Genomic DNA, 20,920 nt, shown 5'->3' with positions numbered 1-20,920 from the left:
ATGGCCTCAGATTTGGAGGTGCTGATCCTCATCCCAACCGCTGCACACTCGGCTGCGAACCGATCCAGTGACTGTTGAAGGTCACAGACCGATGATGCCATAAGGACCACATCATCTGCAAAGAGCAGCGATGAGATCCTCAGGTCACCGAACTGCAACCCCTCTCCTCCACGACTACGCCTCGATATCCTATCCATGAAAATCACGAACAGGATTGGTGATAAAGCCCAGCCCTGTCGGAGGCCAACATTCACGGGAAACGAGTCCGACTTACTGCCGAGTATCCGGACACAACTCTCGCTTTGGGCGTACAGGGATTGGATGGCCCTCAAAAGTGACCCCCTCACCCCATACTCCCGCAGCACCTTCCACAGTATCACCCGGGGGACCCGGTCATACGCCTTCTCCAGATCCACAAAACACATGTAGACCGGATGGGCGTACTCCCAGGCCCCCTCCAGGATCCTTGCAAGAGTAAAGAGTTGGTCTGTTGTTCCACGACCAGGACGGAATCCGCATTGTTCCTCTTCAATCAGAGGTTCGACTACCGGCCGAACCCTCCTTTCCAGTACCTTGGAGAAGACTTTACCAGGGAGGCTGAGAAGTGTGATACCCCTGTAGTTGGCACACACTCTCTGGTCCCCCTTTTTAAATAGGGAAACCACCACCCCGGTCTGCCAACCCCTAGGCACTGTCCCAGACTTCCACGCAATGTTGACGAGGCGTGTCAACCAAGACAGCCCCTCAACACCCAAAGCCTTCAGCATTTCTGGACGGATCTCATCAACCCCTGCGGCTTTGCCACTGTGGAGTTGTTTGACTACCTCAGTGACTTCCATCAGGGAAATTGACGATGATCCCCCATCAGCTTCCAGCTCTGCCTCAACCATAGAGGGCGTGTTAGTCGGATTCAGGAGTTCCTCAAAGTGCTCCTTCCAGCGGCCGATAACCTTCTCAGTTGAAGTCAGCAGGGTCCCACCCTTGCTGTACACAGCTTGGATGGTTCCTCGCTTCCCCCTCCTGAGGTGCCGGGTGGTTTTCCAGAAGCACCTTGGTGCCAACCGAAAGTCCTTCTCCATAGCTTCTCCGAACTTCTCCCACACCCACTGCTCTGTCTCTGACACGGCAGAAGCTGCCGCCCTTCTAGTCCTTCGATACCCTGCAACTGTTTCCGGAGTCCTCCTGGATAACATAACCCGGAAGGACTCCTTCTTCAGCCGGACGGCTTCCCTGACCACCGGGTCCACCACGGTGTTCGAGGGTTACCGCCCCTTGAGGCACCTAAGACCTTGAGACCACAGCTCATCACCGCAGCTTCAGCAATAGAGGTTTTGAACATTGCCCACTCAGGTTCAATGCCCCCAACCTCCACAGGGATAGCTGAAAAGCTCCGCCGGAGGTGTGAGTTAAAGATCCCCAGGACAGGGGCTTCCTCCAGACGTTCCCAGTTCACCCGCACTACCCGTTTGGGTTTACCAGGTCTGTCCAGAGTCTTCCCCCACCCCTTGATCCAACTCACCACCAGATGGTGATCAGTCGACAGCTCCGCCCCTCTCTTCACCCGAGTGTCCAAAACATGCGGCCTCAGATCAGATGATACGATTACGAAATCGATCATTGACCTTTGGCCTAGGGTGCTCTGGTACCACGTGCACTTATGAGCGTCCTTATGTTCGAACATGGTGTTTGTTATGGCCATTCCATGACTAGCACAGAAGTCCAACAACAAACGACCGTTCGGGTTTAGATCAGGGAGGCTCTTCCTCCCAATCACGCCTCTCCAGGTGTCTCCATCATTTCCCACGTGTGCGTTGAAGTCTCCCAGCAAGACTACGGAGTCCCCTACTGGAGCCCCCTGCAGGGCTCCATTCAGGGTCTCCAAGAAGGAAACCAAAAATGACAACCTGCTGGTCGTGCTTGAGGTAAAGTCAGGAGATCATCAAATTCAATGGACTTCATCCAAAATGGCAATCCATCCAAAAGTTGTTATATTTTTTCAGTCTGGACCAAAGATATCGACAGACTTTGTCTTTGTCCCACATAGAGCCAAACGGTGCAAATAAGAGGACAACCAGACTGCAACACTACCAATAACTTAGTAATACGACTTAAACAGACTTAGACTTAAATAAAATAAAAATCCCAGGGAAGAAAAGCACCCCCTCACCAGCACCGTCAGATACATGTTGACCACCTCCTGTAAGCAAATGCATTCATTTTCAAACAGTATATCTCATATATCCCATAACTCAGCCCCCTTGCCTTCCTCAGTATGAATAGACTTTCATTATTAGTACTTTTAAGCCTTTTTTCACTTTGCTATTCAACCCAGGTGCATTCTCAGAGTTTGATTCAACTCAACATTATTATGACGCTACAGAGACTTTATTATGTCCAATTTACAGTGACTATATTAAACAACTTCTAGTATTGCCCATACCTTGACTCATAGAGAAAGCCAAATACCGAGATCGGGCTAAACCGATCAGCTGACATTCTTTTTATGCATACTATTTATGTTTGTTGTTGCTATCTGATACTAGCACTGCAATAACCAGAGCACATTGTTCACTGTTTCTGAGCAGGTGGGCTGTGTTTCCCTTCATTAGCCCATTTGTCAGTTTAAAAGGCTGGTACAAGGTTTCCATGGTGACTGAAAACTGTAACACGTATTAATCAAAGTGGTGGAGACAGAGAGAGAAGGAAAGTGAGAGAGGTGAAACAAAGAGGATGAAAAATAAGCATGGTGGCACCGATTGGTGCCCAGAACTAACAGTAAGTATGCATCAAACACACCCCATATACATACTAAAATGGCAGGAATGAGAATAAACACACAAGTCCTCTCATCCGTCTCCCTTTGTAACAGCCCTTTTCACCCAGCAAACATGGAAGGAGATGGTGTTCTCTCTCGGGTTCTGGTATTTACTTTGGCCTTTTTTCTTTTGTGTAATTGACAGCAGTTTCTTGCTGCGGTTATACCTTCATATAACCATCCAATCCAGTGTAGTTTACAAAGCGGTGACCTTCAAGACTTCAGGGGATTGTAGATGAAACCTAATATACCCGCAATTCTGCATGATCAACCGTGCAGATAATTTAACCGGCATGCTAGTAAGATCGTTTGTCCAAGAATAAAATGTGTGCACAATCGGTGGTTTTCATCTCTGTGGAGAATATGTGCAAGATGTATGGTAATAAGGGAAAATAGCATTAAAATGTGATCGTACTGTGTTCCTTATCTGAGAGGAAGTCCTTTCCCCCAGCACACATGCCCCCAGCACGCTTGCCCCCAGCACGACGTCTCTCCTGCATGCTGCTTTAAATCACATGGGCTCTTCAGTAAGGACAACAGACGTTAACTGATTTCCTTACAGCTTCATCTGTAAACACACATAAGGCTTTTAGTTGAATGAGCGAATACATGATAAATAACAGCAATCAACAAAAAGTGTGGTTGAAGTATAAACAATTCCAGTCACGTGCATGGGTGCTTTCGTGTTTCTGCTTTTGACAAAGTAAAAGTGTGTTTTACATACAGGATGCAGCTTTGGGGACCTGCACAACAGATGATAACTCTGTTCACTGAAGGTGTAATAATGCATACCGTGTCCACAGCAGCAGCGAGATGCCTATCTACATGCATTTGCATTTTGAGTTCAGTGGGTGAGTTTGAAAGCCTCCATCGTCTCAAATATGCAACTCCTCTGCATAATACACAGCCACGATATCAATCTAACTCTGAAGAGGGATGTAGAGGGTTTATATTTTCACCAGAGTTGAAGATGCAGCACATTTTGCATCTCAGTTACACAACAATCCCCCAGATATCCTCCGCATTAACACAATAGTTCATCACACTGACTAAATCAATAAGTCATAGCGTAACAGTGGGGCTGTTGTTGTAGTTGTATAAAAGGTAATTTACATGTATTGTGTGTGGAGGTGGGTTCATGGGAATGTGTGTGTAGTCCATACCTCTGAGTGATTTGTTTGTGGTTCTAATCCATGGTTCTTCTGAGTGGGCTTGGAGTCGTGAGAACCATCAACCTCCCACCTGTCAATCAAATAGGCAGTCAGTCATTAATAAACTGGCTCTGTTCCTTTCTTCCGTGTCTTTGCCTTTGCCCCACACACACACACAAAAAAAAAAACGTGCAGCACATTCCCAAACATCAATACTGCTTAAAATAACATTGCATCCTAAAAAAAGACGTACGTACTTTTACATTTTAAAAACTATTTTTAGTCATTGATTTCTCTTTATTTGCATATTTGGTATTGAGGGAATCCAAAAGTAACAGAAAGTAATACAGATCCATTACATTTGTATTGTGATCCTTGGATTAGGTTTCTGACTAAATCATTTTAAGCGAAACGTGGATTTGCCGTTGCCATTTTGTACTTGTAAAGTGTACTTAAGTTTAGTTAAATTGACACAGATCAAACATGGCTTTATAGCAACAACATTAACAAAAGTACAACATTTGGCTCCTTTATAACTCACAAGGATCACAGACAAAACATTTTTTTGTTTGCTAGTCAAGTTTTCACCACATGAAAAACATGCTAGTGTTATTAGCATAAACTTATAGCATTTTACCTTGCATAAAGACAAGACAAGACAATTATGATTCCTGGTCACATGTCAATGTCCATGGACCACTCAATCTTTGGTGTGTTGGAAGGATATGGAAGTCTAAATATATTTTATTTAAGCAGATAATCGGTAGTTTTACTCTAGTTTTTGCAGTTTCCCCTGCTAATGGCAGCCAGTCTCAGGATGTTGTTTTGCCCTTTTGCCACTCATATCTGGTATGGCTAAACACAAATTATTATTAATAATAATAATAATAATAATAATAATAATAATAATAATAATAATAATAATAATAATAATGCCTGATCTTCTGGCTTATCTGTGATAATCATTCTTTGGTACTTTGTCATTTCCCTTTTTCCAATTCATGTTAGCTGAAGGTCCCCTGAGTTGATTGGAAGGTAACTCCTAATTAAGAATTGAGAGCAGCTTGGTGCATTTCCCCTCTTGGCCAATCAGAGTGATGAAATCCTTTCTTTAAGAGAGCTTAAGAGAGGTGGGGAATTAAACACCCAGGGCATTTGGATCCTTCTGCGACTTAATGGAAATCTCATTTTAGAAGTGTCAGCCAGAAGTTGTGTAGTTTAAGGTCCTTTTGAGACTTCTTTGCTGTCTTAACTTTTCAATTTGATTGTGATTTTGAGCATTCTGAAATGTAGCTGGAGTGAAAATTAAAGAACACGAGGTTTAACTGCATCAGAGCAGATTTTAGTAATATTCGTGCTAGAGTTTATGCACACCCCCAATGCACATAATCTTTATTTTGTTAATTGGTGTATTTTTATCTAAGCCCCCTTCATACACATTTCCTAATTATCAAAGTGTATTATATAATGCGTTCATTTATTATTGAAGAGACATTATATTATAATTTAAGTATTTTTCCTAATTATAATTTTTTCTCCAATTGAATACTTTTTATTTCTCTGTCGTTGGGTACTGCTTCTTCCCGATCAGCTGTTTGAATCAGTATACAACACAACATCAAACCATTTACTCATTTATTTTAGTTTGCTGCAAGTGTTCCTCGTGTTCCTACTACTGGCTAGAGATCCTCTCTTAATGTGCATTTGACACAAAATGCAATCTCAAAGTCAGGATGTTTAATCTGTCTGAAATAGACAAATAAAATGGTAAAAGTTGGAGTTTTTTTAGAACAAAATTTAAAACGTTATTTTTTAAAACATCTTTTTAGAGTTAAACTCTGCGTCTCTGCACTCAGTCACATTACTGATCCTAAATCAGTGGTAGAAAATGATTTTAAACTAAATGTAAGTAACACAGTAACAAGAGAAGAGAAAGTTCTGAATTGAAGAATATTGCTAAAACGATTTCCCTAATTAAACTGTTAATTGAATGCACACCTGAAGGAGGGAAATCTCTTTCTCATAGGACAACCCTAAAAAACAATTACAATGAAGTGCATGAATGTCTGTATGTGAATAAGTAGAACAAACCCTGCAAATGCCATGGAAACCCGTCGCTGCTTGTTGGGGCTCATTATCTGCCTCGGACGAGGAGGAGGTGGGGGGGATTGTTATACAAGGTGATGAGGAGGCTTAGATCAGTTAATGTGAAAGGAAAATGGAAAGGGAGGAGGGAGTGAATGTGATCAATTGTCTCTCACAGACCGGAGGCACGACACGCTACCAGATGTGAAGGTTATGATGAGTTTTATACAAGGGTGAAATTATTCATACTGCACATGGTGAACACATACACAAGCTAATTTCTCACATCTGGTGAGACCCTAACAGGTGTCCTGTATGGGGAATCGACTTCTCCATCAGTGGCAGCTTTATTCATAATATAGCTGCTGGATTCTGCATTTAGGAACCACAAGTGCAGTATAGCGTCTTTGAATACCTTTTTAAAATCGCTCTATAAAATAAAATAAAATAAAATGTATTATTATAATTATTATTATAATTATAATTATTATTATTATTATTATTATTATTATTATTATTATTATTATTATTATTATTGTTGTTATTATACACCTGCAGGTTGTGCTTAGACAATATGGTAATAGTTCAACCTTTTCCAGTTTAGATCTTCTGCTTTTCCTTATCACTACACATAAAGTACTTTAAATGGGCTTATGTAAGGCTACATTTATCAATATGTTTATACAAATATTGAATAAAATGGTGTTTGTTTTTTTACTCATTGCTTTTGGATTAAAAGCAACAGCATTTACTGAGTAGTTCAGTCCCACTGATAATATTATGTCTCAGATGTTCATAATGCTGCTAGAAATAATTTCAGGCGTTTGTACTGTAGCAGTGAACACACTTAGTTTGCTCGGGAGTAGCAATGAGTAATAGTCAGTTACCCTTTTTGACATTACAAATTACAATAATTTATTACTGCATTTCCCTACATCTTCACTATCTTCTGCATAAATTACATGTACGAATATTTATTGAAATTACATTTCTCAATTCCAGGAAGAACCTGTAGAGAGCTACATACATTTAAATAATGTGACAGGTTTAGTGAGTTCCCGTCCCCTCACAAGAATGACCTCAATTTCCAACAAAGACCCACATTGCCATTCCTCACAGAAGAAGAAAAAGGCAATTCCAGAGGCAGCATCATGCCAAGTAGAGTAACCATTCATCTTAAAAAGAGTGAGTGCAATCTATATGTTGTGAATTGTCAATGGGCTTGATTGCTTCTTTTCACCTTTGGTGGCAATTGAGGAACAAAGAAGCTTTTTTTTTTTTTTATCACACTTCAGTTCAGGTGACATAATCGAGATAGCCTGGTGTCATTCAGCTCTTTGTTTTGTCAGGTATGTAGGCGCTTCCCTATACCCTGATAGACGAGCCACTGACAATGCGCTTCAACGCACTATAATAGCCTTAGAGATGGAGCACAGAGAGCAGAATAGAGTTGTCAACTCGTTACTCCTGGCTCCCCATTTTAGGGAAGTGTTCAGGGTATTATGCATAGATGGAGGGAGCCTCAGTGTGAACATTGAGTGACAGGAAGACAGAAAGAAAGTGATTACAAATGAGGAAAGACAAGAGGAGAAATGAGAAGATGAGATGGGGGCAGAGTGGAGGAGAGAGCAGTAATCAGGATGAAGGTGGGGGCGAGATATGTGTGTGTGTGTGTGTGTGTGTGTGTGTGTGTGTGTGTGTGTGTGTGTGTGTGTGGAGCTGATTACTTCACATATTCTGCGTCCTCTACCCTGTGCAGACACACACATGCTGTTTTCGCCCTATGGGTTTCTTCAGAATACCAGAAAGGATCTGTAATCTTTGAGCGAGCGAGGTGTAAAGAGGCCCCGCGGGGCGGCTTGTTGTCAAGGACAACATTATGCTCTACCATCGAAGCTGATGGGAAGCTTACTGTGGTGAAACATTTGGAACAGCCAAAAGCATTTATGGGATTTACCTCCATCTGGTGTGATTCAATACAACATTGTGATATCTGCTGCAATATTTGGAGCGCTGCTGTGCATTGAAACACAATCTGTGGGAGCAACATTTAGTCTTTCACTTTGACCTTCACAGGTTTTCTCTGCATTTAAAACCCTGAGCCTGGATTGTGACTGTTCAGAGGAGACATTATTTAAATAGATGATTCATAGACTGAGACTATTGTAAGCATAGGCTTTAAGAACATGTCAGTGTAATACACCATCAACATTTTTTACTTTATTTCATAGATCCATTTTGTGTGACAAGAGAAAATTTAATTAAAAAGGATGTCATATTTTGCAATATGCCATTTTAATTTAATGCTTTAAAAATATATATATATCATACAGTATAGCAGTTTTATATAAAAAAAAGAGTGTATTGCTCCTACTAAGTAAGATAAGATACGTTTAATTAATAAAAGGCAAAAAGGTTTCCATCCTTTTCAGAATCAGATGATTCATGAAAGGCTTCTGCATCCTGACATGACTTCCATATAATACAGTTTCTTTCCAGACAATTAAGCAAAAGGGAGGAAGAACATGCACAGACTGTGGAGCCCATTTGTTGTCTTTAGCGATTTTGTTTCCCTTGAAAATTCCTAATATGCATTTATGCATAAGCCAAAAGGATATGCATAATAAGACGTGGCATCTGAGTAGGCAACGCGAAGGAATAACAATGAAACAGTAAAATAAATTATGGGATTTTAGGGAAACATGCCCAAACTGAAATGAAAGAGATCAAACTCTATTTATCTTATCTCTCTAATTTACTCTGAAAGTGTTTATCGGTTACAGAGTGAAGTCTTTTATTTGTCAAAGTACATGTGGGAGTATTAAGAACAAAAGTGTACCCAGGCAGCACCGTGTTCTCATTGGTATTCATTACTAAGATTAGACCAGCGCTCCTTAGCCTCTATATACAAACAGATAAACCGATATATCTGTAGTTACTTTCTGCATGCTAAGTAACAACAAGCTTATCCTTTTGCTGTGCAGACATGAGGCTGAAAAACAATCTGATGTGTGCCGAGTCCTTTGAAAACCAAACATCTGGATAAACATTTTCTATAATAGATTGCCTCCCCAGGCTGTGCTGTATGTATTAAGAAACATTGTGTGACAAGTAAATAATTTCAGGAGTAAAACTATTTGCAGGCAAGCATTTATTACTTTCCATATGTATGCAAAAAGACACGTTTCAATTTCTGAAAGTTCATATCCAATTATTTCCTGCAAGGAATTGGCATATTTGAATAATTTCAGTGCAGTGACAGTGAAGTGGAGGAAAAAGAGATGAACTCTTTTCTCTAAGAGCTTTCACTCCACCATTGCTCTCCAAAAGCTTTACAAAAGTCGAATTGGCCGGGCTTTGGGTAAGACAGGGGCCAATAAACACAAAGAAAAACAAAGCCTGAAGGCATTGTGGACACTAACATTAATTTGATTTCCCATCCTAACATTTTCTCTAATTAAATGTTTACCCGAGTGAATACACTTTGAATAATAGGCAGCGTCCGCTCTGTGCTTCAGAACCCACAGACAGTAATGTTGACGTCCCTCTGGCTGACTCTCAGCTGTGCGCTTCATACATCAAAGCATTTGATCAAACATAGTTTTTAACAGACCCTTACCAACATTGTTGACCTCTTTGGCTAATGATGACTCTCAGTGAGTTTGCCGGGGTGTAGATTTAAAATTTCTCATGGAGCTTTGAAAGTGCATCTATTACAGATAGAAGTTCTACGTTCTTGAGACATGGCCTCAAAATAGGTCAGCTGTGTCCGTGCTACCCTTTGTTTTACATGTAATGTTGCAAACTATTAGAGGCAGTGACACACATCAATGTATACATAACGTTTAAGTAATAAGTTAAAAAGTTAGAGTGAAGGAACCAAAAAAACAAACAAAAATCAAGACCAAAACATCGTAAACAAAGTGAGTAAAAGTGGCAATGGATTTTTTGACATTTCAAGTTAATAAGGCAAACATGTAAGCAAACAGTTGCTTACTTACACATCCAGAAGCATCCAGCATTTGATATTCAGGAATTCATATTATAGACACTGCCACTGACAATCAGTGTAACAATTTCACCAGCTGATTGCTAACTTTGTCCGATGTTGGGAAGGTATATATGTACAGTATATCTCAAAAGTGAGTACACCCTTTAGATTTTTGCAAATATTCTGTTATATCCTTTCAGGGGATAACATTATCCTACTGAAACTTTGATATAACTTAAAGTAGTCAGTGTGCTGCTTGAATAACAGTATAGATTTATTGTCCTTTGAAAATTACTCAGTACACAGCTGTTAATGTCTAAACAGCTGGCAACAAAAGTGAGTACACCCCATAGTGAACATGTCTAAATTGTGCCCAATGATGTTGTTTTCCCGCCCTGGTGTCATGTGACTCGTTAGTGTTACAAGGATTCAGGTGTAAATGATAAGCAGGGCTGTTAAATTTGGTGTTTTGGGCACAATTCTCTCTGAATGCTGGACAACATGGCACCTCATGGCAAGGAACTCTCTGAGCGGCTGAAAAAAAGGATTATTGCGCTTCACAAAGATGGCCTTGGCTATAAGAAGATTGCCAACACCATGAAAATGAGTTGCAGCACAGTGGCTAAGATCATACAGCGGTTTTCCAGGACAGGTTCCACTCGGAACAGGCCTCGCCAGGGTCGACCAAAGAAGTTGAGTCCACGTGCTCAGCGTCATATCCAGAGGTTGGTTTCCAAAAATAGACGTGCGAGTGCTTCCAGCATTGCTGCAGAGGTTGCAGAAGTGGGATGTCAGCCTGTCAGTGCCCAGACCATACGCCGCACACTGCATCAAATCGGTTTGTATGGCGGTCGCCCCAGACAGAAGCCCCTTCTGAAACCGATGCATAAGAAAGCCCGCAAACAGTTTGCTGAAGACAATGAATCCAAGAACATGAGTTACTGGAACCATGTCCTGTGGTCTGATGAGACCAAAATAAACCTGTTTGGGTCAGATGGTGTCCGGCGTGTGTGGCGGCACCCTGGTGAGGAGTACCAAGACAAATGTGTTTTGCCTACAGTCAAGCATGGTGGTGGCAGCATCATGGTCTGGGGCTGCATGAGTGCTGCCGGCACTGGGGAGCTGCATTTCATTGAGGGACACATGAATTCCAATATATACTGTGACATCCTGCAGCAGAGCATGATCCCCTCTCTTCGGAAACTGGGCCGTAGGGCAGTTTTCCAACATGATAATGACCCTAAACACACCTCCAAGATGACAACGGCCTTGCTGAAGAAGCTGAAGGTTAAGGTGATGGACTGGCCAAGTATGTCTCCAGACCTAAACCCAATTGAGCACATGTGGGGCATCCTCAAGAGGAAGGTGGAGGAGTGCAAGGTGTCCAACATCCGTGCGCTCCGTGATGTCGTCGTGGAGGAGTGGAAGAAGATTCCAGAAGCAACCTGTGCAGCTCTGGTGAATTCCATGCCCAGGAGGGTTAAAGCAGTGCTAGATAACAATGGTGGTCACACAAAATATTGACACTTTGGCCACAATTTAGACATGTTCACTATGGGGTGTACTCACTTTTGTTGACAGCTGTTTAGACATTAACAGCTGTGTACTGAGTAATTTTCAAAGGACAATAAATCTATACTGTTATTCAAGCAGCACACTGACTACTTTAAGTTATATCAAAGTTTCAGTAGGATAATGTTATCCCCTGAAAGGATATAACAGAATATTTGCAAAAATCTAAAGGGTGTACTCACTTTTGAGATATACTGTGTATATATGTGTGTGTGTGTGTGTATATATATATATATATATATATATATATATATATATATATATATATATATATATATATATATATATATATATATATATATATATATATATATATATATATATATATATATATATATATATATATATATATATATATATATATATATATATATATATATATAATTTATTCATTCGGGCTGTCAAATTAACGCGTTAATTCCGATTAATTAATCACAGAAAGAATAACGTGACCAAAATATTAACGCAGACTCTTTACGTCACTGACGTGCGGCCACAGCAGCCTCGTCAACATGATGAAGCGGATGAGAAAACGTTACTTGGCCCAGTGAATGGAAAGTTTACATTAATAAACTCCCGGATGTAACTGTTGATGCTCTGTTCTGTGAGACGCTGATGCTAAAGTGAGCGACCCGTCTCGTCATCTCTCGATCAGGCGTTCAGACGCAGAATGAGTCGGTCTACCTGAGACACATTAACAACTCCATCATGAAATGTATTACAATGGACTGCAGGTGGTAGAGGACAGGGGGTTAATGGAGGCTTTACAGATGATTCAAATGACATAACTTTTAAGCCGACACAACCTAGGCTATTGATTGTGTGCATGTGACGTCACGCTTATTTCCCAACCCGTAAAATCAGCCATTTTGGATGTATATACACAACCAAGACTGCGCGCCCGTTCACGTGTGAGTTGCTGCAACGCTTCATAATTTTCTTTGTATTTAAACGTCTAAGATTGAAAGAAAATGCCAACCTTGTGCGCAGTGTATAATTGTGGTAATAACGCTACTCGTGACTCAGAGAAACGGTTCTTTAGATTTCCTAAAATCATCAAAAACAACGATCCACAAAAGAGGGATGAATTGCTGTCTACCGAACGCCGTAAGCTGGTTTAGCCACATAACTCGTGAGGATTTAACAGAAGAAAAAGCACAATTCACCCGTGTGTGTGGCGTCCACTTTATATCTGGTAAGAGCTCATGCTAAAGCTATGTTTTCAATGTTTACGTTAAACATTTGTGCTTATGATATACCCGAACACTGGAAGACCTTACTTCTCCACATCGCTGACTGGTAAATAAAGCACTTTCTTTACATGTGATGGCAGCAATTTGCTCTTTTCTTCTGTGCATGTTTTTGTTTTGCTTATTATTGAGCCTACTTCACTTGCGAAAAGCAAAGCACCAATGTGAGAACATGCTTCACTTAATCCAGCCATACAATCACAGTGTGCGAGGATAACATCGCCGCTCTTCTCACTCACAAACCACGGCTTGAGCGGTGTATCTCGAGCTCTTTGAGAGTGATTTACACGGGCATGGACGAGCACCCTGTCATCTTTCAGTGGTTTGGTAAGAAGACTACCAACCCAGCCAGAAACAAAGACATTATAAGCATCTAAGCTCCTGTATGCCTTCATTTGTGCGTTGGTTGCCCACGACGTTTGTAGCACAAGGTAGTTCACAATATCCGAATATTCAATCGGCGGTAATGAATCTAAATCCTCAATATAATCCGACGGCTTTAGCGTGTACGGGTCACGGCCGCACATTTGGACTTTTTCCTCTGAATCTTGCCTTTGCAGAGGACTCCAGAGAGTCACAATACTTAGAAGAAGTCGGAGTTGTATTTCTGTTGTTGTTCGCTTTAGACGCCATTGTTGATTTGTATATCATCCAACATGGAGTCGCACGCATACGTCACACAGTTTTGTCACGTGATTGCACACTATCTATTGTTTATTGTGCAATGAAAGATGTTATGCCTGATTTGAAATTGCACTTTATGTCAAACGGATGGTCCGTGTTGTCTAAGATAATTGTGGCATACAAGATATTGGAGAAATAGTATTGAAATAAAAGACATGTTGACCAGTTTATAATTCACTCATCTTCCAAAATCCATTTGAATATTTTGAAAAGCTTCTCCCAGCAAATATTGATATATGCGATTAATTTAGATTAATTAATCACAAAGCTTGTAATTTTTTTAATCGCTTGACAGCCCTAATATATATCTATGGTGTTGGATACTGTGTGTTTTTGAGAGCTTTTTCACTGAAAGTAGCTGCCTGCTGTGTCTGGAAATGTTCTGGTATAATTTAGAATGAAGGCCAGAATAAATCCCATACCTAAAAAAAAAAACACTCACAAGCAGTAAACGCTTTAACAAAATATTATTTGTTTCATTTGTGCACCATTACAGAATGACAATGATCACTTTTTTTTTGTCATTTTTGACACATCTTGTTTTGCCTGTGGATGTCCCCAGGCAGCGTGTAGCTGTGGAATACAGATGGAGAGAGACTTTAGATTGCTGACAAGGTTACACAACCAAATGTGACTTGTTAGCACATTGATGCCTAGCAGGCTGTTTCCTCCGGCTGCCTCTGACAGCTTGCCTGTCAGCAACACTGTGCCATGTAAAGTGACTAATACAAGATGAAAACACCACACAGCTAATGCACGCGCGGCGCACACACACACACACACACACACACACACACACACACACACACACACACACACACACACTCAGCCTGGTCTGTTTGAGAAGAAAGAAATGGCAGAGACGTTCTGGAAGAGAATAACTTTTATTCGATTGATTGATTGATTGATTGATTGATGAACATTCATTTGTTTAACAGTTGATTATCAGTGTTGATAGGACAAGTGCTGCTCCTGTTCTCAGTCCAGTGACCCACTACTGTCGCCGGGTGGATAAAGCTGAGCAGATTTTTATGAACTGGAAAAGCATTAGTAAAAGAAGGGAAACGGCTGCGACGCTCATGCTTTTTTATCTACATGGCAGGTGCACAGAGAAAAATTAATTTGTCCTCTCCCCAATCTCCCTGAGTCGATGTTTCATATTCAAAGAACACTTCACACGACAAAAAGGTATTTTTTACTTAATTTTATATATTATTATTTGAATTACAATGAATACATAGATGCATTTGTTAGTTGGTGAAGCTACAAAATAAAATAATGAACTACAATAACAGCATCTTACATCAAACCCCCTTAGAAACTCAAGTACAATGGTCGGTGATACATCACAACAAGGTTGGTGTTTTTCCTATTGTTTGTTTTTCATTTTTGTACAGCTTATTATATGATCTGTCATTACACAAAATATGGGAGAAATTCATTCAAAAATCAGTTTTTTTGTTCTACTGTTTGGTGTACCTTTTTGAACTCAACAATTATATCTGAAGAAATCCATCACAGGAGATGAAACTCCTTCACTGACAGATGTCTCAATAGGGCAGAATACAATGCACTTAGTGCAGTGATGGAGGCGAATCTTTATAGTCACAGACGCGCTACAATGCTCACACATCAGCTGTCTATCTTGCTGCATTCATTTCCACGGAAGAAAGCAAACATTCATTCTTTCTCTGGGGTTTGTTGAAAAGCATCGGGGAAATGCAGGAAGTCAGAAACTTATGTATAAGAAGAAAATAAATTAAAGGAACAAACAATTAATCAAAGGCTTCGTCACAGACTCGTATTGAATATCAGAAGCTGCTGTAAAGGTGTCAGCAACACTGTGCCATGTAAAATGACTAATACAAGATGAAAACACCACTCATCTCATGCACACGCACACGCACACACACACACACACACACACACACACACACACACACACACACACACACACACACACACACACACACACACACACACACACACACACACAGAGTCCGTTTGTACCGTGAGCTAGAATAGCCATCATGTCTGTACTGTCACTTCTGTCTTCGTGGATAATTAGTCCTCCATTGTCAGACCTTTGAGGCAGTTTAATTAAACAAGATGGAATTTCCCAAAAGGGATAATAATAATAATAATAATAATAATAATAATAATAATAAAGGGATAAAGGGAATTCCAATTTGTGGAATCAGCTTTTCCAGAAAGGCTGACTAATGTGGCACATTGTGTACCTGGTTAGTGATTACTTCTTTCACCCTGTTGCTCCTCACAGCCATTAGAGCTCATCGGATCGGTGGTTTACGGCTCCGGCCTGGTGAACTTAGGCTCTTGCTGCACCACAGACCTGCATTCAAACAGGACGTTTTGCTGCAGACTAACACACAGGCAAACGTTAACTCATGAACATGAGCTATAATATTGATCTGTCAAAGAATGAGATCCTTAATCCTTAATTGTTATTATTTTTTGGTTAAATGACTCTGACAAGCACACAGAGGCAGCTCTGTGTATGTGATACCCTGCTGAGTCAGGGTCCCAGGCACAGCAAAGGCTAAGGGACTAAATGAAGGACAGCGAGATAAGTAGAAAAGTAGACCCTCTGAATCACGTAGCGAGCATGAAATACAAGCCCGCGAGCCACAAGATGTACTTTTTGGAGAAATTTGTCATCTCCAGTATTTTTGCTTCCACTGAAATGTATGAGCTGAGCTGACGTCTCATACATAGAGGACAAGAGAAGCGCTTGTTAAAATATCTGAAATTCTGTTTCAACAGAATTATTCATCAGAGCTCAACAGTGACTCATCTGGGTTGTCCTGTCCTACTAGAGAATCATATTTACGTGTGATTTCTTTTTTTAAAGGACAAAACAAAATAATATTACAAAAAACTGAATTTAACAGGACAAGTTTGTGAAACTGTGGGAACACATATATGTGTCATGTAAGCATGTATATTGCATCAACCATTTGTAATTTTTTTAGTGCAGTTAATTTGACAGCCATTGGAGCCATTACCAATCATTGTTTCACACATAAACACTGTTGACCCAGTTCAGAAACTATTGTTTCATACAATATACATAATATGTATTTGCACAATTCTGCAGCCTGGTCTCCTGAAAATGACGTTCCTATGTATTATATTCCTAATATTATCAGTTCCACTTCAAAGGAAATGTATTTTCCACCTTGATCACGTTTGTTTTTGAGTATCACAGATACTTTAAAAAAAAAAAAAAAAGATTTTGTTTCAATTTATAATAAACTGCGACCGTAGTTTAGTTACATGAGAACATGATTTTGTAGGAGACAGGGTTGAACTATGAGCGCAAACATCATTGTCCTGCTCTGACATCATTAAAAGTAATCGTGTAAATTCATAGGAATTCTCGACTTTTAAGAGTCATCTTATGAAAGGTTACCCATATCACTCATGTTACAGTTGAATTAATGATCAAAAGGCTAGAAGTCACTATATTGTACCTAATGTAGTGTTGGACATGTGTCAGACAGGTAGAAACCATGTTCATGGACCTGGTTGAGATCACACCAACAAGCAGATACATTGGAAAAACGGTCGCACTTGGCATGAAATGATCCGATGTTGATTGATGTCCTTTTGTCTCTGCCTAAATAAACAGGATCACGAGATGACTGGCAGTAATGGAGAGAAGCAGATAAAATAATGAGAGAGAAGGACTTGGATGTTCCCGTCTCCGACGTCAATCCAGAGAAATGGGTCAATGAATGACTCGGAGGATTCGGACAGGTGGTGGTAAACTTGAGGGATTACAGTCCATGAAACCCACTTTGGATGGATGTCTGAGTGTGTTTATAATTTTAAAACCGTGCAGGCTGTCTGGCCAGATGTGCTGCTTGTACCACATGTTCTGGTTTAGAAGATGTTGAGTACACAAGTGTAGATAAATCAAAAACCTACTGTTCATTTTTAGAATCGTTAGATCAACCAGAAGGAACTTTTGTTTTTGAGGCATCTCAAAAAGTGTATGATCAGGAAGTGTAGGTCACGCTGGTCGTTTGAGGTTAGAGTCACTAGAGGAAAAGTCAGGAAATCTATCAAGTTATTACAGTTCATACTGCGGGGAGCATTAATGTACCGAACGTCATTGCAATCCATCCAAATTTCATTCAAAACCACAAAAGTCAAGGTGACGAGGGTTATCTTTAGTTACAAAGATCTGATAGTTGGGACGCGGTGGTGCATTTTTTTTATTTACATGGTTAATGATTCGAGAAAGTTTGGATTTGTTTTGTTTTTATCGCAGAGAAAGTCATTAAGCTTAACAGTTCATTCTTGACTTAGAAAACCTTTGTCCTCATCAGCAGATTGCGTGCGCTCAGTCTGGATAGAAATGGAGATGCTCAAACATCCATGATTCTGAGCACCACAGGATCCATGTTTCATAAGCTGAGCTCCACTTGGAAGCAGAAGTTGACAAAGCTATCTTTCCCAATGTTAGCACTCTTGAGTTTCCACAGTAAAAAGATGTGATATTGGGCGTTCGATAAAATGCTGAGAAATGACAGGACTTAATTTCAACACCCAACTATCTAAACAACCTTTCAGTAAGGGGTTAAAAAGCGGGTGGAGGGCACAACACAGCTTTTCGGTCTCGCAGATATTAAGCTCCAAAGAGATCTAATCGGTGGGATTTTAGAAACACATCAGTCATGAGTCCAAGTGCCCCCTGTTGGTGGGGAAATACTTATCTATTTATACACTCAGTTGCCAGTTTAGGTACACCTAACTAAAGCTAATGCAGTCTAATACAAGAGCTCTGTAATAATAAATAAAGAAATGATACCTTCATGAAGGTTATTGTTACTGTTCTCAGTTCTCAGTTCAACAGTTACGACTTTAGAACTGAGAAGTGTTGACTCTACTTTATGGTCACTTTAGAGGATGTAGTTTGTGGTGCTTCTGAACTGTATGAAAAGATGTGTGTTCTGCTATTTTTCCTACGCTTATTGATATAAACAATTTTTATTATAATTTTTTCCAGTTTAGGCCTGAAACAAATCAAGCACATTTTTATTCAAAAGATAATCCAGCAATATGCTCCCCATGGCAGCTCATTAGCTTTATGCCAGGGGCGAACAAGCGACCAGCTCTTCTCATCCAAATATTAACATACCTCAGGTTCAGTGAAAAGGTTAAATGTGCATAGACAAATGAATAAAAAGCAGAATTGAAGTGTTTTTGGAATGAATTTGCCTAGTGTTACAAGTGAGAAACAGTATTGAATAGTCATAGTAATATGATTATTTTAAATACTTACATTTAGGAAACAGTATTTAATGTGGTTTAGTTTAGCCAGGTGTGGAATTTGAAAACATGGTAATGAAATGGGTGACAAATAGTATTAGTAGTATTATGTAGTCACACGGCACGGATGTACTCAGTGGCCGAATCCCAATGTCCAACGTTTGTGAGGGTTTAAGGCTCTCAAGTTCTTGAGGGCTCTCTACCAGACATTTTGAGCCCTCTATGCATACTTTCCGTAACTCCGCATTTCCCCAGACTTTGGCCGAGGGAATTACCCACAATTCATTGCGTGATGACATTAAACACGGGGATTACTGGGGGAAGCCCAGTCATCTAAAGTAAAGATGAAGGCACATGGGTGTTCAGCCTGACATATTACATTTAAACAGAAACATTAACATTGAGGATTTAAGATGTAACAAACACATAAAAACAGAGGAATGCAAGCACAGAGGCTATATCACACGCCTCCATTCATCAACCATTTCTTTTCATTTTGCTTAATGATGCTTTTTTGCCGAAAACAAGTAAATTGATTACTTGACATTTACATCTCCTGTCGAAGACGTTCAAATCAGGCAGTATTTGTAAAGCACGCAAAACAAGAAACCTACAACAACAACTTGTTTTGACGTCGTCACGGTAATGTGAAATGTCCCATTCCATTTTATTCCATTTCAAGCACTTGCAGCATCTCACACTCAGGCATTTACCATGTGACGTCAGTGAAGTCCCTGGAGGTTCAGGGTTAAAGGTGACTAACAGGAGTCTTTAATGGCGGCCGACTCTTTGTCTTTGCGAAAGATATATGGAGCTTTGAGGTGTAATTTTCTGAATAAGTGACGAGGCTTTCTTACACTTTTGTGCCATGGACGGATCAAACATCCAAACAAGGACCAAGAGTCTCATCAGTCTCGGGTCAGCAGTTCAGCCGTAAGGCACTCGTGAACAATTCTGGTGATACTGCCACGTCTCCTGCGGACCGTTAGGGGCGGGAGGGCTGTCTGTGTGGGAGTGAGTGTGACTGATTTATATTCTGGATGCATAAAATGGTTCTTATTGAAGTCAGATGTTTAGATGGAGTTTAATCAGAAAGACTATTCCTTATTTACTCCATCACTCAGTTTTGCACAATTCCTTTGGGCTCATATCCAGTTATATGTTGTCCTGCTTCCCTCTGGTATCCTACACCACATGGAGCAAATGACAGCATGCCTTTTTTAATCAAATTTGCAGCTCCACCCACAGAGTCATGATGGTCAAGGGGAGTTACTGTATGTTAATCTCTATTTCTGGTGTCTCATCCCCATTACTTAAGGTAAACATTAATGCTAAAATGTAATCTTTATTTGATCGAAGACACTAAATCGGCTGTCCTTCCTCTGGAACTCTATGTGAGCCTCGGCCAATTTGGCTAGAAAAGGGAATATCTGTATCACTTCCAGTTAAAAATAGGATTCTTCTTCTCTTTCTAAATGTCGGTTCCATGTGATTTAACTCCATCTGTGTCATATGAGCCTGGTCGGCGGATTGCTTGCCTGCACAAAATTATGACAGACTTTCAGATTAAGAGACAGATTTAACGCTTTAATCACCATCAACTATAAAGGATCTGTGACTAAATTTGCACCTGTAGATGGAAATACACATAAATACAAGACTGCAAATGCATGTACACACAAACAGGCACATACACACATATACGGTATATTTATAGAGCAAGAACGACTGGAAATAATTTGGAATTTTTGGAAGTGCGTCACATTTTCATTTTCCTCATGTGGAAACCTGGATCCGTCGGACCGCCGCTGTGATGAATGTAGGATGTGGCACGACTGATCACCCAACCGTCACACTGTTGAACCCGATGCAGACTGACAAGCGATCTGACTGCTGCCAACTCACACATGCATGTAGACTCTCACACATGTAGACACTTCTTAACCTGGAGCTTACATTACCCACAAAGCAACTGGACCACCGACAGTTCGGGCAGAGGTTTGGGTGTCTAATAGAAGCTAATGTAGACTTGGTAGCTGCTCGCCTCAAGAAGAGCTGAGCAGCAGCTACAGGT

Source organism: Cottoperca gobio, chromosome 1 (assembly GCF_900634415.1).
Source record: "Cottoperca gobio chromosome 1, fCotGob3.1, whole genome shotgun sequence".
NCBI lineage: Eukaryota > Metazoa > Chordata > Actinopteri > Perciformes > Bovichtidae > Cottoperca > Cottoperca gobio.
Note: the sequence above shows the minus strand (reverse complement) of the source record.